The sequence below is a fragment of the Galleria mellonella genome, unplaced genomic scaffold (genome assembly GCF_026898425.1).
Source record: "Galleria mellonella isolate WM207_F2 unplaced genomic scaffold, CSIRO_AGI_GalMel_v1 utg36, whole genome shotgun sequence".
Taxonomy (NCBI): Eukaryota; Metazoa; Arthropoda; class Insecta; order Lepidoptera; family Pyralidae; genus Galleria; species Galleria mellonella.
In genome coordinates, this window is record NW_026442086.1 from 5,934,473 (window position 1) to 5,950,812 (window position 16,340).

General features: G+C 32.1%; 1 protein-coding gene across 4 annotated transcripts in view; it reads left to right on the plus strand.

The window, feature by feature from the left end:
• The first annotated feature begins 207 nt into the window (after nt 1–207).
• The window catches only part of LOC113509494 (calmodulin-A-like), a 175,573-nt gene continuing 159,440 nt past the window's right edge, over nt 208–16,340 (plus strand). For all 4 annotated transcript variants that reach the window (XM_052897329.1, XM_052897330.1, XM_052897331.1 and 1 more), the window contains exon 1: nt 208–476. The gene's annotated coding sequence lies outside the window, so the exon portion shown is untranslated. The remainder of the gene's footprint in view (nt 477–16,340) is intronic.

Sequence of the window (16,340 nt, forward strand, 5' to 3'; positions counted from 1 at the left end):
CGGTTGACCATAATCTAATACACTCTCATTGGTAGTCCATCCACGGTCACAATTACCGATAATTAAAATCAACGCTTCCAAAACCGCAAGTGCTTAGGCATCATTCAACCTTACACCTACGTAATAAAATCGACGCAGGTTCTCACTACCTAATATTGCGCGCGCAATCTTAAGCATGGACCCCATTACTCCGCCGGCAGTCGCCAGCCGGGCCGCACGCCTCTTCTTCCCCACGTAAACATTGCAACCCCCAAAACAAAACACGAAACGCCCTGGCTGGATGCAACTATAAAACCGATAAATAGCCACGCGGCACTTCACTATCGCTTGCTTTCGCGCTTAAACTTCAAATTTCAATTTTCGAACGCTCTATTCTGTCAATTGAGTGCACTTTAAAAAAGGGAATTGAATATAAACGTGAAGCAATAAATAACGTGTTATTAAATTTTAAAAAATAACGGTGATTAACAGATAAGGTAAAGGTGGTTCCACGTTTTGTGGGTTATTTTTGATGCTGCGGCTTTCCGATTGGAAGTCTGCGTTGGGTGTGTGAGTATGTAGATAAAAAGCAGTTTAGATAAGAATGGCAGGAGCTTACGTAAGGTTTGCGAGAGAGCTCACTGTAAACTTGTAGATATAGTTCTTTTTTTGGCGAAAACGGCTAGTGGGATATTGGATTGTTGTCATAACGTTATCTATTCGTTTACCGCTATATTGTTGCTACAATAAATGATATCATGATTTTTCTATATATTCTCTGTTAACTTATTTAATTTTAAATCAACTTAATTCAATATCTACATATGTATATACATATACATCAGGTAACCATATATGAAGCCATGTGTTTAAGCTTCTAATTGAGCACAATTAAGTATGTCTGTAAAGTTTGAGGACTAGCTAAGATAAACTCATCTTAGATACATCGTAATTATGATCTTTTCACTGTCATAAAAACGTTTTATAACCACTTTAATGGGAACGTCAATGATATGTACATTAATTTTATTCCAAACTGTAAAACGTTTAACGATTAAATTTCGTTATTTGATGCGCCGTTTCTGTTTTATATTATCATATGTTATTAAGCTACTTTATCGTTATTTAAAACAGTTATTTCAATAGTTATCGTTATTTGTAAAATAATTAGTTCTTGAATTAGTTTAAAAATACAATAATCGGCTATGTGAAGACAAACTCCTGTTGAAATCGTTTCCAAGGAATCAATTAAGTTTTTCTGGTTTCTTGTTATAAGTATCACACAATCATAATTTTATTATTCTTGAGTTTAGGATAGGTTAATCATGAAAAATAAGTCAATAAACATTTGGCTTCACCCAGTACTAGATATCATGTAGAATATCCGATATCTATATGTTGAGTTTTTCTGGACATTAATGACCACCCATTGCGATATCGCCCATATCAGTTGAATTTCATTACGAGCGGGTTCATCTTTCCATATTAAATATTAGAATATCGATATCTAATATGTCTGTTATTGGACCAATATAAGTATATATATTATAACTGTAAACCGCTTTCCATCAGATGGATCCTCTGATCGTTTGCCTCCCTAACAATAGAAAATAAAATATAGATATTGCTAGATATTATCTACTCTTACCCACGCTTAGATCTGAGCCGATTTAGAAAAGTTATTTTTCAAATCTGATTCAATAGACAATCAAATTCTGGACCTCTTTTCAACAAACTATTATTGCAATACGGAGGTCGTTAAGTTTCAGTTATATAAAGCAAAGTAAAAATTAATTGCGTATTTTATTTTATTAATAATTAAATTGTATTCCTCAAAAAAGAAAATCGACTTTAATTCTGGTAAAAATTGTTTTTTGAATTCAAAGTTTAAACTACTGAACTGATTATGATAAAACATCTACAGAAAAAAAGAAATTCCAAATTGATTTACAACTGACAAAATTATGAAGTAATAATCATAAAACAAAATACAACCTTCTTTTTGAAATCGATTGATAAAACTATACATTATTCATACCATCAAAACATAGGTCGAAAAATAACAACAAAATTTAAAATCTCCTATTACTTAAAAGGAGTCATCAGCCGGACTCACAGAGGTAAAATGAGTTCGTTGAGAGTACTCATTCATTATATAGGCAAACATTTATTTTGACCGTAACGGAAAATTACCTAGATTGGGCCCTGTTGTTGACTGGTTTCTTATAACACCGAATACGTTGAGGACAAGACAATTTATATTTGTATAATCTTATATATTATACTCTTGGGTATTATTACAAATTTTTACTACCATTTCAGTATCAATATTCAAAGCGCTCTATCTGTAATGCTGCCAAGTTTTGAGCACTCATAATAAACCCTGGTTACAATACTTGGAATCCGTAATTTCAAATTTCAAACTTCGAACGATCGAAATAACAAAGTATCTAAACTGTCAATATTATATTGAAGCACAGATGATATAATAATAGACTGAAGTATACAATCGGGCTACATCATTACTTAATAACTGTATTTTCCTTTCAAACGACCGTCCATGAATAAATTATTAAACTACATTGTTGAATATCCATTTGTGCAATATAGAATTGCTTTGAAACTTTAAAGTCACGGATTTGATATTCTATATCAAGAAGAAGCAAAATAAATACTTAGAGTGAAATCGAACTAACTTTTTAAGGGAGTGCTTTAATAATGAAAGTAGTAATTTTTTCTCAAAGAAACATTAGTTCGAAGTAGAAGAAACAATTTTGATCGTAGTCTACTAAATAAACAGATCATAAAAATTTAATTAAAAAAAAAATGCAAAATTTGTTCGGGTCTTAATATTCTTCATTTATCAATATGCCACTAATTTGCCTTGCCACTTTGTTATCGAGATCATCTAAGCATATTAAAAATGTGTCTGTGGTAATGAATATAAAGAAACGAATTAATTAATTAATTTTGAATTCTAAATGCTCGACCAAACTGTGGGAATGACGATTATTACATTTATTATAACGAATATAGTCTGAAATATATTATTTTGATTACTTAGATAGGTATGTGTTATTGTAATGATAGGTTTCAACATTTACAGAAGATATTTCAAGAATTATAACATAAAATAACTTATGACTCAAGGAGTTTATTTATTTATTGCTGCTAAGTTGTTGACAATGACTCCTTATAATTGTACTACGTTGGTGATGACAAATGTTATCTTTTACAAGCGTAACGTTTGACGTGAGTATTGCACACACTTTGTTTTATCAATTAGCCGCCCTCATACTCAATTTTACCGTCACTTTTTTTTTGCCGCTTTAGGCAATTCCCCTAGAGCCAGTCCTGGTAAATTATTGAATAGATTAGAATAGGCATCAAAATCCAGTAATGAGGTATATAGTTATTATATCGTTATTTTTTATAATTGACTAATTTATATCTCTTACCCTAAATTGCTAATTATTAGGTATAATATATTAGAATTATATTACATTGTGTGTTTATGATAAATGTACTGCTAATTACTAGGTTATGGTGTAAAATTATAGTTTACCTCATTATGTATGCCGTTGTTCGTAGACCTGTAGGTATGTACCTAACTGTTTCTTAACAGTATTAGCTAGTTATTAAAGCAATTAAAACTGTTATTAAGTTACTATGAGTTACAACACTAATTGTACAACTAGGGAGGAGTTGGCGTTTTTAATTGTTTTCAAATAAGCAATTCAGTACAAGATATTCCTGGAATTAGTAATATTCCAAGAGTTTATAATGAAATTATACAGTACTGTTCAATAGAATAATAGAAACAATAAAACTCGTTTTTGTTGTCTACGGCAGGTGTTCACAGTAAAATATTTAGTTTATGAAATGAAAACAGAAATAGTTATTTCACAGGTTCTTTTGTAGTTGTATTGTATTAAAAATAACCGATATATTTATTTTATCTAAAAAAAAATATGTATTGGTTTATAAGATACTATTTAAAATTTATAATAGTTAAATAAAAGTTTTTTTTTTAACAAAGTATATGGTACAGTTGTTTTTAAACATAAACAAACATCAATTCAATCTATTTTTTTATGTTATATATTATGTTAATCAATTCTATTTTTTTATGTTTGTTGATTTGAAAAAATCTTTTATTGTCTGAGTGGATACCTACAGATTGTCTTGTAGAAATTTTATCAGAATCAGTTTAGTGGTTCAGTTTCCAAATCAATATAACTAGCTTTGCCTCTTTCAATACATTTATGGAAATGTTATGTATGTAAAGTTTAAAATCTTTTGCCAAAGTAAGCGACTATAATAATAAAAACTTACGACATAAGGACAAATTACTGCTGCCACTGTGTCGACTGAAAAAGGTCGGTAATTAATTTTCAGGAAATTGTGCAAGGTTTTATAATAAACTGCCAAAACCTATCCTGGACCTACCCGATAGTTGTTTCAAAGTTGTTATATAAAAAAAAATTGTGGATTAGGCCTCCTATTATAGGATAAATGAATATCGGTCATGAATCTTTTCAAAGAGATTTCACGCCGGCTGGTGGAAACCTCTGGTGACCAGAAGGCTGGCCTATACTTTGGTCAACGCATTTCCATTGCTATTCAGCGTGGAAATGCAGCAAGTATCCCATGCACCCTACCAGCTGGCAGTGATCTCAAAGAAATTTTTTATCTTTAAATATTTTTTTAATTACTTGCTCTTGATATTTATAGCAATAAATATATTAATGAAAAAAATACTTGACAGAATTAAAGGCAAACTGAATTTCTATAAGTACACAGTTGCTTGCATTGTTTATTTTTAAAACGTTGACACTTTTGTTATTTTACTGATGAGCATTTTTTTAAAAAGAAAATACATAAAATTATTGAATTAATTATACAAATAACATTTTATTTTTGTAATGAGTGGGTATACTGATTGTCACATTCAATTAATTTTTTTTATATATATATTTTTGACATAATCTCATATTTTTAAACAAGTCATGCTCACTATAATGTCCAAATTGGTGGAGACATAGTGGACTAGGTCGTTGGGCTCCCTATAATATGGTTGAACACAACAATGGCTAGCTTATCCGTCAACGGGTGCTTCTAGTAAGGCTGTCTATTCAAGAATGTTGTGATTAATTGTAGCCTTGTAGTTGTTTATATATTTTTTTCTTTTTATCAATTTCATATTGATATGTTTATAATAGTTATTAAATTTTTTGTGGAAAAGTTACCAAATGGAGATCTTGTATAAAAGTTGTTTGCTTGGCCACCTCTGTTCCATTCATGTTTCTACCGTGAAGCACTTGTGTTTGCATGGCTGTGTTTTGGTTTAGAGGGTGGGATATGGCAGTGAATTTACAGGGTATAGAGGAATAACATCTAACTCCTCAGGAATGGCAACGCATGGGGGGTATTATTGGCGAAGCAGTATACTCTATCAGTCCATGGTACTGCTCATGTACTGGGGGGTATTATTGGCGAAGCAGTATACTCTATCAGTCCATGGTACTGCTCATGTCTATAAGCGACGATTACCACTTTCCATTAGGTGGGCCGTCAGCTTGTTTGCCATTCTAAGTTGAATAAAAAAAAACTTTTATTTGAAAACAACAACAATCAATATTCTTGCCCGTTATTCTCAGATTAAATAGCATTCCGAACTGGGCAGTGGATTCATAAAAAATGACTGTTCAATAATGCTTATAATTGAATATACTTGAATAAAAACATATTTATTATTATTATTTTTGAAGTCGAATTTTTTTGGAATATAGTCAGATTTATCTGTAGCTGTTTTAAAATCTATATGTTCATTAAATATATTAAAGAGATCGTCAAAAGCTTATAGATAGAGAATCGATGTTTATAAACGCTCCAAATTTAAAAGTTATTACTACAACCTTCGTTTAACGGAGTGGGGGATAATCTCTAAAGACGGGATTACACAGAAACGAAAACGGCGTAATTTTAATAGAAATACGAAAATGGATTTCAATATGGCCCAGTCCCAAGAGAGGCGTTATTAAATTCCTTTTGGAATCGCTGGCGGCCTGTACGAAAGTCGCGCCTGTGTTTCATGAAATTAAAAACAAAACAATTAAGCTGTTTGTTGAATTTAACTGCAGATTCATTACTTTATAGTCATGCTTATTAGTTTTTGTTAAGACACTAATGTTAATTGTTAGAATACTTAGCTATATACTGTGGGTTTTTCTAACGTGAATTAAGTAAGAAAATGTCACGTACGTGACAAATGACTAGGAAATAGTCCATTAAATAAATAAATATATACATGGTAACTGCAGACTCATTATTTTATAGCCATATTTATTAGTTTTTGTTTAGATACTTATGTTAATTGTTAGAATATTTAGCTATATCCTATGGGTTTTTCTAATGTGAAATAGGAAAGAAAATGTCACGTACGTGACAAATAACTAGGAAATGGTCTATTAAACAAATAAATAAATATATACATGGGATCTATTTCTGTTATAATTGGACTTACAATTATAATATTCAGTAATCGATAGGGAATTCATTCTCACACGCTTGAACCTAAATGGTCACGTACAGTGCGGTTTAAAAGGAATTTTCTACCGCGAATGCTCAGGCAGGTGAAAAGAGTTCCATGCCGAGGTTTTTCCTAGAAACTACAGTATGGGGTTCCATAAAAAGTTATATTAAAGTTTCTTCAGTCTATTTAATGTTACAGGTATCCATAGGCTACAGTAACCATTTACCATCACTGTAGCCTATAGATGACTGGCGACTGACGGACCGTATGCTTGTTTGCCACCTTTGTGGTATAAAAAATCTAATTCAAATTATAAAATTAGAGATTGAGAGGTCAGCAGAATGATGATGAGAATGATGGGCAGCAGTGTTCTTCTTAAAGTATCTCTAAAAGCCTGACTGCGGTTGTCAATCCGCCTGGCAAGCGTAGCAACTATTGACAAAACTTCCCTTATGGGGAAGGCTTATGATCAGCAATGGACAGTTAACGGCTGAAATGATGATGATGACTGAGTAAAGGAGGGAGACTTTGTACAAAAGTCGATTGCTTGGGTATCTCTGTCCTATTCGTGTTTTAACCATGAAGCAGTTGTGTTTGCATGGCTGTGTTTTGATTTGAAGGGTGGGATATGTCGTGAAATTACAGGGTACAGAGGAATAACACCTGAGTCCTCAGAAATGGCAACGCATGGGGTGTATCATAGGCGAAACAGTATACTCTGTTATGTCCATGGTACTGCTCATGTCTATAGGCGACGGTTACCACTTTCGATTAGGTGGACCGTCAGCTTGTTTGCCATTCTAAGTTGTATAAAAAAAAAAGTTAATTATGTATTTATTAAAAAACGCTATCTTTATGATAAGAAATTAATATTTTATTTATATGCTGTTGTAATATGCACTTCTAGTGTAAATATTAGGTTATAACAAAAATCTGTCTATGTAATACAGGAATCAAAATGTATACAATTCCAAATTTCGAAATCTCCATTTAATCGTTGCTTTATGCTTACAAATGTTGACAACCTTTTAAGTCTTATTTTAGACATATTGAGATCGAGAGTGTCGAAGGTCAGTCGACTTAGTAAAAGTGATATCAAAATACCATCCATGCCTATTTTAAGTATCTAAGAACGAAACTAACTTTGAATTGTATGAACTTAACGTATAGATATCAGATGTATAAAGAACGTAGTTTACTTATTATTAGAAAAAATATCGGACTGCGGTTATTAATATTTAAAACTGAGGTTCAAGTTAAAAAATAAATTTAAATTTTGAATTATGGTATGTAAATACAGGTAGGTATATTATTTAAAGCTACATTTATTTTTTGTGATAACACAATGGAGGAGATATATATATATATATATATATATATATATATATATATATATATATATATATATATATATATATATATATATATATATATATATATATATATGTATATATACGTGTATATATAGTTACTGAGGCATAAGACTGTATAGAATGGATAAATGAAGTCGCACCTTTCTAATTAAATGAATGCATAATCCACCTTTTTTGTTTCGAACTTTTTATAGTTGAATTTTGCTCTTTATGTGACAATATGATATCATATAAGAAGGACGCCATAAAATAATTTTTACGGTATTATATTTTACAAAATCCAACAACCCGCTTTTGCTACGTATTCGCTACGAGATTGCTACGAAATCGCTACATTTTTTTTACGTACTACGAGAAAATTACAAACTTAACTGTATCGCTTCATTATCAGTAGTTTATGAAAGAAGGGAGTTTATATAAAAGTTTTTTATATAATTATATCTTTCCCACTAGTGTTTATCCTATTAATTAGCTGTGTTTGCTTAGCTGTTCTTCGGTTTGAAGAGATATGGCGGTAAAATTGCTGGTTGGGGAAGTACTATAGGTCACTTATATTTAACAACACCTATGGTATTGTTCATGTTTATAGATATTAATTACTACATTCCATTCGGTGATTCACCAAGTTCACCATTCGAAATTCTGTAAAAAAATATATAAATCTTTACATATTCAAGTCTGTATCCTTATGTCTGATTCTCAGATATTTATTGCTCGGTTTTATATAATATGCCCGTTTGAATATGGATGCCCAGTTGGTGCTTCGACGTCCTTCTTAGAATTGAGACGTGATTTTTTTTCCTATTTTTAGGTATGATCATTTATAAGAAATATGCGACACATAATTTACTAACTTGGAGTTTACGTTGCCATTTTTTCGGCAAGGTTTTAGTCATCATTATATTTGCTTTTAAATATCCACGGATAAACATAACTTCACTTGGGGAGTTTTGCCAGTAGTTGCCATATTTGGCAGACGAATTGGCAACTGCAATTAGGTTTTGGAGACGTTTTAAGAAGGACACTGCTGCCCATCCTTCGCCCTCTTTTAGTCGTCTCTTACGACATCCACGGGAAAGAAAGGGGTGGCCTATTCTGTGCCGGGATCATACAGGAAATAATAGGATTTACTCTCAATAAACTCACAAATACGGCGGCGAGGTGAGTACAGGAATTTATATAATAGTCCCTTCTGCTGCGGCTGAAGGATAGGAGATCAAATTCTTGTTACCAGAGGGCGCTACTGTATATAACTAGTCGTAACATAAATTTCAAAGGTATTCTTTTTTTTATACAACTTAGAATGGAAAACAAGCTGACGGTCCATCTGATGGAAAGTGGTAACCGTCGCCTATTTACATGAGCAGTACCATGGACATAACAGAGTATACTGTTTCGCCCATGATACCCCCATGCGTTGCCATTGCTGAGGACTCAGCTGTTATTCCTCTGTACCCAGTAAATTAACGCCATATCCCACCCAACGCAACCGCTTCACGGTAGAAACACGAATGGGACAGAGGTACGCAAGCAATCGACTTTTGTACAAAGTCTTCCTCTGGTAAATTCGTTTTTCTTTTCCCGCTGCCTATCTTGTAAGGAACAAACGTGATTTGATGTTGTTGTAGTTATATAGGACAGAGACAGACTTATATAAGACACACTATCTTGTATTTTATCAAAGTCGTCGTTCGTCAAAATGTGGTGAATTTCCACTTGGCTAGAGCTCTTGGTAGCGTAGCGTATTGATAGGGTCAGCAAAAAAACTACTTTCATTTCATCTTAATTTTTTGTAGTAACTTAATACATTAAATTTTTTCGTTAGTTCATAATTATTTTTTTTATACAGTTAATTATAAGCTTTTGCGTTGTTTACATTTAAATAATATTTATAATATTAATTGAATTTGCATCGCGTGAATAGGTCCCAACTGTGAATTTAAATGCAGTTCTTTTATCTTATATATTTTTATGGATGCGTAATTTGAAAATCTTATTTATGTATTTATGTACTTTATTGCACTAATAATAAAATATCTTACCTAACTCCAAATACTAAAATTCAATGTTGTTTGTTTATAATACAAATAAATAAAAACACTAATTACTCTACTTAAATTAGGGACGCTGCTGTTCATCCCTCGACCATAAGTTTCCTTACTATCTTAAAATGTATTTTTCAGGAAAAGCATTATTGAAAAATACATTTTAAATAAAAGTTTTTCTTATTTAATCACAATAGTAAGGATGCTTATGGTTTAGAGATGAACTGCAACGTTTCTCTTAAAATTATCACTAATAGCCATACTGCGGTTGCCAACCCACTTGCCAAGTGTAGCAACTAGCAAAGTCCCCTAATGGGTGAGGCTATGTTCAGCAGTGGAAAGTTAATGGCTGACACAACAAGTAGATAGAAAGATACTATTTATTATTGCCATTGAAAGATCACAATACTATCTCGTATTTTGACCGAGAAATTTAAAATTCTTCCTTGTGATTCGGAATAATATAAACAACAATAATAAATATATTTAAAACATTTCACTTTGTTTGCTGACAGTACTTCTTTATATGTAAATGCGACCGCCAACGAAAAGTTTTCAGCTGATGCAACGAAACTCTAGGTCAGCATTATATGGAAGCGGTAACTATATATTGATGCTAAAAGACAAGATGTGCAGATAAATACTCTTTATTGGTTCCTTCAAAAGATTACAATAGTAAACTTATTATAGATATAAACAATTACAAGAAATAATCACAATGAGAAAACAATGGGCGACCTTGTCGCTAAAAGCGATCTCTTCCAGGCAACCTTTGGATGGAGAGGAATAATTATAAACAGTTTGATCGGAGGCACTATGTAGATCCTATTATTTCTAAATATGGAGATAAGATATATGTAATAATATAAATATATATCCCTACTCATTTATGAGTTTTATACGAGAACAAAAAAAAAAAAGAAATAAAAATTAAACGAAAGAATAAGCAAAATGCGCAATAATATGCAGTACAGTAAATATCTGATATGGTCAAATAGTTGTTAATATAATATATTAGTATATTTTACGTGTTTTATATCAATAAATTTCATATATGGTCCCGAAGACATTCTCGAGAAAATGGTGGCCCGTAGAACGGGCATCATTTTCTCGAGAATGTCTTTAGAGGTGACTAAGAGACCTGAATGGTCGAAACTTCTAAACACGAAGACCTAACTGCGGTTGTCAATTTAACTGCTAAGCGTGACAGCTACTGGCATAACCATCTGGACGAGTGACCGTCTTCCACCGTGCGTTGTACAAAGCAGTTTCTTCTACGCACAGTCACTCTTTGGGATCAACTTCCAGCAGCAGTATTTTCGAACCGATACGACAACATAACCTTCAAGAAAAGAGCATATTCCTTTTTAAAAGGCTGGCAGCACATCTGTAATATCGTTGGTGTTGTGGGTGATCGTGAGCGGCGGCAGTCACTTAACATCCTTACCAAAGGGAGACTTTGTACAAAAGTCGAATGCTTGGATACCACTGTCCCATTCGTGTTTCAACCGTGAAGCAGTTGTGTTTGCATGGCAGTGTTTCGGGTGGGATATGGCGTGAATTTACTGGGTACATCTGAGTCCTCAGGAATGGCAACGCATGGGGGGTATCATGGGCGAAACAGTATACTCTGTTAAGTCCATGGTACTGCTCATGTCTATAGGCGACGGTTACCACTTTCCATCAGGTGGGCCGTCAGCTTGTTTGCCATTCTAAGTTGTATAAAAAAAAAAAACATTAGGTGAGTCGCATGCTCGTTTGCTCCCTGTGTTTAAAAAAAATAACGTCCCTTTACGGAGAAGGCATAGGCAGTGGGCAGTTAACAGCTAATAAGATGATATTTATAGAAACTAGGAAACAGTATATAATAAAAACTATAAAACTATTTAGTAAATCCTCTTCTACGTGAAACTGATTACAAATTGTCACTAATTATGTAGATTTAATATATATTACTTAAATTCTAACAATGTAGTGTTGCCTCAGAAATAGAACACACAGCACCAGTCCTAAACATACGAAACAGGGGTCTGAGGTAAACAACAGTGGAAACTAACTTCAAACATAACACACTTTGTTCTATCTTCACTAATATTGTAAAGTGAGGGAGGGGGAGGGTTTGTTAGTAATGCGGACTACCAGTCCCATTGCAGCAATATATATCAGGTCGACAGTGGGGTGCTGTAGTTTTTGTCTGAAGGCAGAACAAATATACAGACAGACAGACAAAATTTTTAAAAATTATTGTTAACTCATATCAATTTTTCTTTATTATTTCCCATATACAGAAAATATCTAATTACAATTTTATTATATTATAGGTCAATTACTAAGATTGCTCTATTATTGTTATGCTACTAACTGCTGAACATACGTTTCTCTCATAAGGTTTGTTAGTAATTGCCATGTTTGACAAGTGGATTGGCAACCGCAGTTAGGCTTTTAGTGATGTTTTAAGATAGACACTGTTGCCCATCCCTAGACTAGTAAGTTCCCTTAGTTGCCTCTTATGGCACCCACAGGAAAGGAGGTGTGGTAAGCAGCATTAATGCAGTATGTAAGATGGAGAAGGACATACGTTACTTTTTTATCCCAGTAACGCAGAAGAAGTCGAGGATAAAAGCTTGTTTAACAATAAACTCTCCAATTATAATATTGTTTTCCCAATTGAGAGGTTCGTATAAAATCTGGCCATGTACAAAGCGTGTTGGATCCGAGCCAAATAACTTTATTGCTATATAAACGTTATATTTATGCGGACCAATTAGTCGACGACATACTCTGAGGTGCTGTGAATGGGTAAATAACTTATTGGGTTCGATTCAACGCTCACCATGTGAAGTGGTGACCACAGATCAAGTAATCACTATGTTATTAAAGAGTCGCCACTGCTCTTATATTAACAAAACTGTAAAACGAATTTATGTAACCTACAAGTGTCAACATATTAAAATAAATGAATATTCATACTGCTGTACAGCTATTGAATCCGTGTCAGGCCAAAATGTCGATATCTTCACTTTATACTCGTAATGGACAATATTCAAATTTAATAAACTGTTTGTATAGATTTTATAAACCATAAAGTACGAATACAATATGTTACAATTTTTCATTTTTATGATTTTATGCGAGTTATTTTGTTATGGAGATTTTTTTAAAAAGTCTATCAGAGATGCTTGTGTTCTGCAATTAAAATTAATCTATTTTCCATCTTATTCATTCTGTATTCCTTTTCTGTGTAACTAACACAGTGATTATAAACTCATATCTTATCTACCAGTAAAAATTATCTAAACAGACATTTCGTCTGAATACTAAATACCTAATTATAATAGGTTACAGAAATCTGTAAAATGGTTCTATTGCAGTTCAAAGAACAATCAGTAGTCTTACGCTTTTGGCATTGATGGAATTAAAAAAAAAATCGGGATACACTGTTAGACGTGTCTATTGGTTACTTGGTATGAATTTTGTTAGATTGTGGCACTAGCATGCACTTTATAACCCTGAAAAACCATTTCATTTCCTTATTACAGAATCGCATGCTGTATTCTTTTGTGAAAACCTCATTTTATTTACGAAAAGTTTTTCATTATTCACAATAAAACGGGAAGTTCGTAACAAAACTACTATTTTATTATCACTAATGTGTTTACAATTGCATTGTACATGTTATAGTTGACGTTATTAATCAATGTATAAAGTGGGTACATAAACTAATCGATAATGAAAAGTAATTAAAGCATAAATGATTCATGTCAGGGGTGTCATGTATTAAGGGTTGGGTTCGTATTATAGATGATTTTTTAATGAATTCTGTCCTTTATGGAGTCTGTCGTGATTAATTCTTTGCAATTTCGTCGCGATGCACCTACTGCTCTAACTTCATCTTGACCTATCATTACTAACTACTACATGATATACTAATAGAGTAGGTGAAGTACTTTATTAAAAAAAAATTGATTTCAATCAGAGTTATATATGCGATGTGATTTCAAGTCTAAATACTATATCAACCAAAACAGACTCACGCAAACACTCGCTTGTAACAAAAACGTCTCTTTATACATATACCGACCAGTTTAACAAGACCTCTACAACTTGGTCTATTATCTAGTACCGCAGTACAATTGATTATACCTCCAGAGGTTTACACCCTGGTCACATAGTTGGACATAGTCCAAGTGCATCACAATTTGCGCTTGACTAAACAAATGTCCTTGTAGTTTGTCCATAAATTTGGACTTTCCTTGTGTTCAAGGATCGGATGTTATGTTGATGACCGGGCTTCTTGAATTAGAAATATTAGAATGTGCGTTATGTGTTTTATTTATTACAAGCGTATTCTATTATAAGTTAACCATATATTTCAGATATTTCGGAACTTTCTGTAGTTATAAATTTGTAAAATAAATTATATTTTTTGTGGAATGTATTTAAAAGATCTGCAACATATTCATTCTAATAAATTTGACTAATTATAGTAAGCATTCTTGCTCACGTTAATTAAAGAATAAAACATCACTATATCGTGCTGAATACATCTAAAGTCAACAATTAATAATAAATAATTAATACGATGCTATTGAAATCAAATTAAAATGAAAGAATAAAATAAGTTACGTGACGAAATACAATTGAAAATAATTTATTTAAATGCGACCGACTCTTATCGTTTGCTATTATCAAGATTTTTTTTGTTAGAAAGTAGGTCATTGATATATATATATATATATATATATATATATATATATATATATATATATATATATATATATATATATATATATATATATATATATATATATAAGTTCATTAAATTTTTGCGTTTTGAAATTTCAATGTTTTGAATTTGATTTCATAACGAAGCCAAGTCTGTTATTGAATGATAACAGATATACAGTCTACAGATAGTCACAGTCATAGTCAGTATACAGATATACAGACATAGTAACTCCATCTGCGCTGTCCATATACACTGACGGAGTACTAGTGACTGATGGTAGGTGAGGGTGGAAGCAGGTCAATTAGTCTATAGGGACAAATTCAACAAGAATTAATGTAAAGTATAAAAGGCGGTTAGTTTCCAAAGAAAAGTTGACCCGACTGATAGAGAATATTTTTAATAATGATGTTGCTAGTCCTCATTACTAACATTCCCTTATTCCCCAGAACGAAGCTGGGTAGGTACATTAATAATACTTATTTACGTGTACTATACACGAACATTATAAAATTGGTAAATAATCACTTTGTAATTTATTTTAAGAGTCGGCACTGCTCTTATGCTGATGAAACTGGAAAATGAATCTATGCTTATTGTGTCTACTTACAAGTATTAGTAAGAATATTCATAGGGTTGTACAACTATTCATAATATGTATCTGTGTAAAGTATCGATATCGATAATTATAATAAAAGACCTAGCTACTTTATGAAATAAATATCGAAGTTCAAGTCTATTTTTTTTTCTTCCAATTATGATAAAATGTTTTGCGCTTGAAAGTAAGTTTCAAAACAACGATCAGAATTACTTTATAATAATTTTAATATAAAAAAGTGATAATTCTTTTATTTTTAATATTCTTGTCAATAAATAAAATTGTTCCCAGAAAAATCGGTCGACATTTCCAATAAGCAAAATCTCAGTTCGGAAGTTGGAGAAATCTCGCGATTGGCAAATAATCATAACTCAGAGTCGATGGTTGCGGGCGTTGGCGGGAGAAACGACCGTGACGTCACGCGCCGCCATGTTGTTTCTCTATGGCCGCGCCTTGATTTATGGTATCATGTGATTTAGAACGTGAGGGACAACCAGAAGCCCGCGTCTTGAAAAAAGTTCCCGCGAAAACTTTGTGGTGAAAATTGATTACCTGTCTTGAACGGATTAGAGTTTTGTGATTTTTTTAAATTGGCTATTTCAAAGGACGCATAAATAATGCGTATCAAGGTTGTGATAAAGTTTTTAAGGTATTTAGTTAATAAATAGTACTTTTTTTTAAAGAACAATAAATGTAAGCCTTTATATGATAAACCAAATGTATTTACATAAAAAATAATATTAATTTGTAATAATTAGTTGTTAAGGTGGTTAACCCTCAACATTTTACCATACTATGGCAGTTTATTTACTGTCTGCAGTTTATTTACTAAATAAACCAAAATAATTTTTATTTATGTAAACTTGATTATAAACATTTTTGAATAGTCATATTTTATGAATTTACCTTCCAATTCAGAGTGCAATTTCAGTAAAGAACGGGTAAGAAATTGATATTGTAGTATTCTTACAATGGATAATAGATTAAGGCTTGCCGTCTACTGAAAGTATATATATGAATTTGATAGAGAATCGTAGCCAAGTGACATTATTACACCATTCATTTATTCCTATTCTTAATTGTA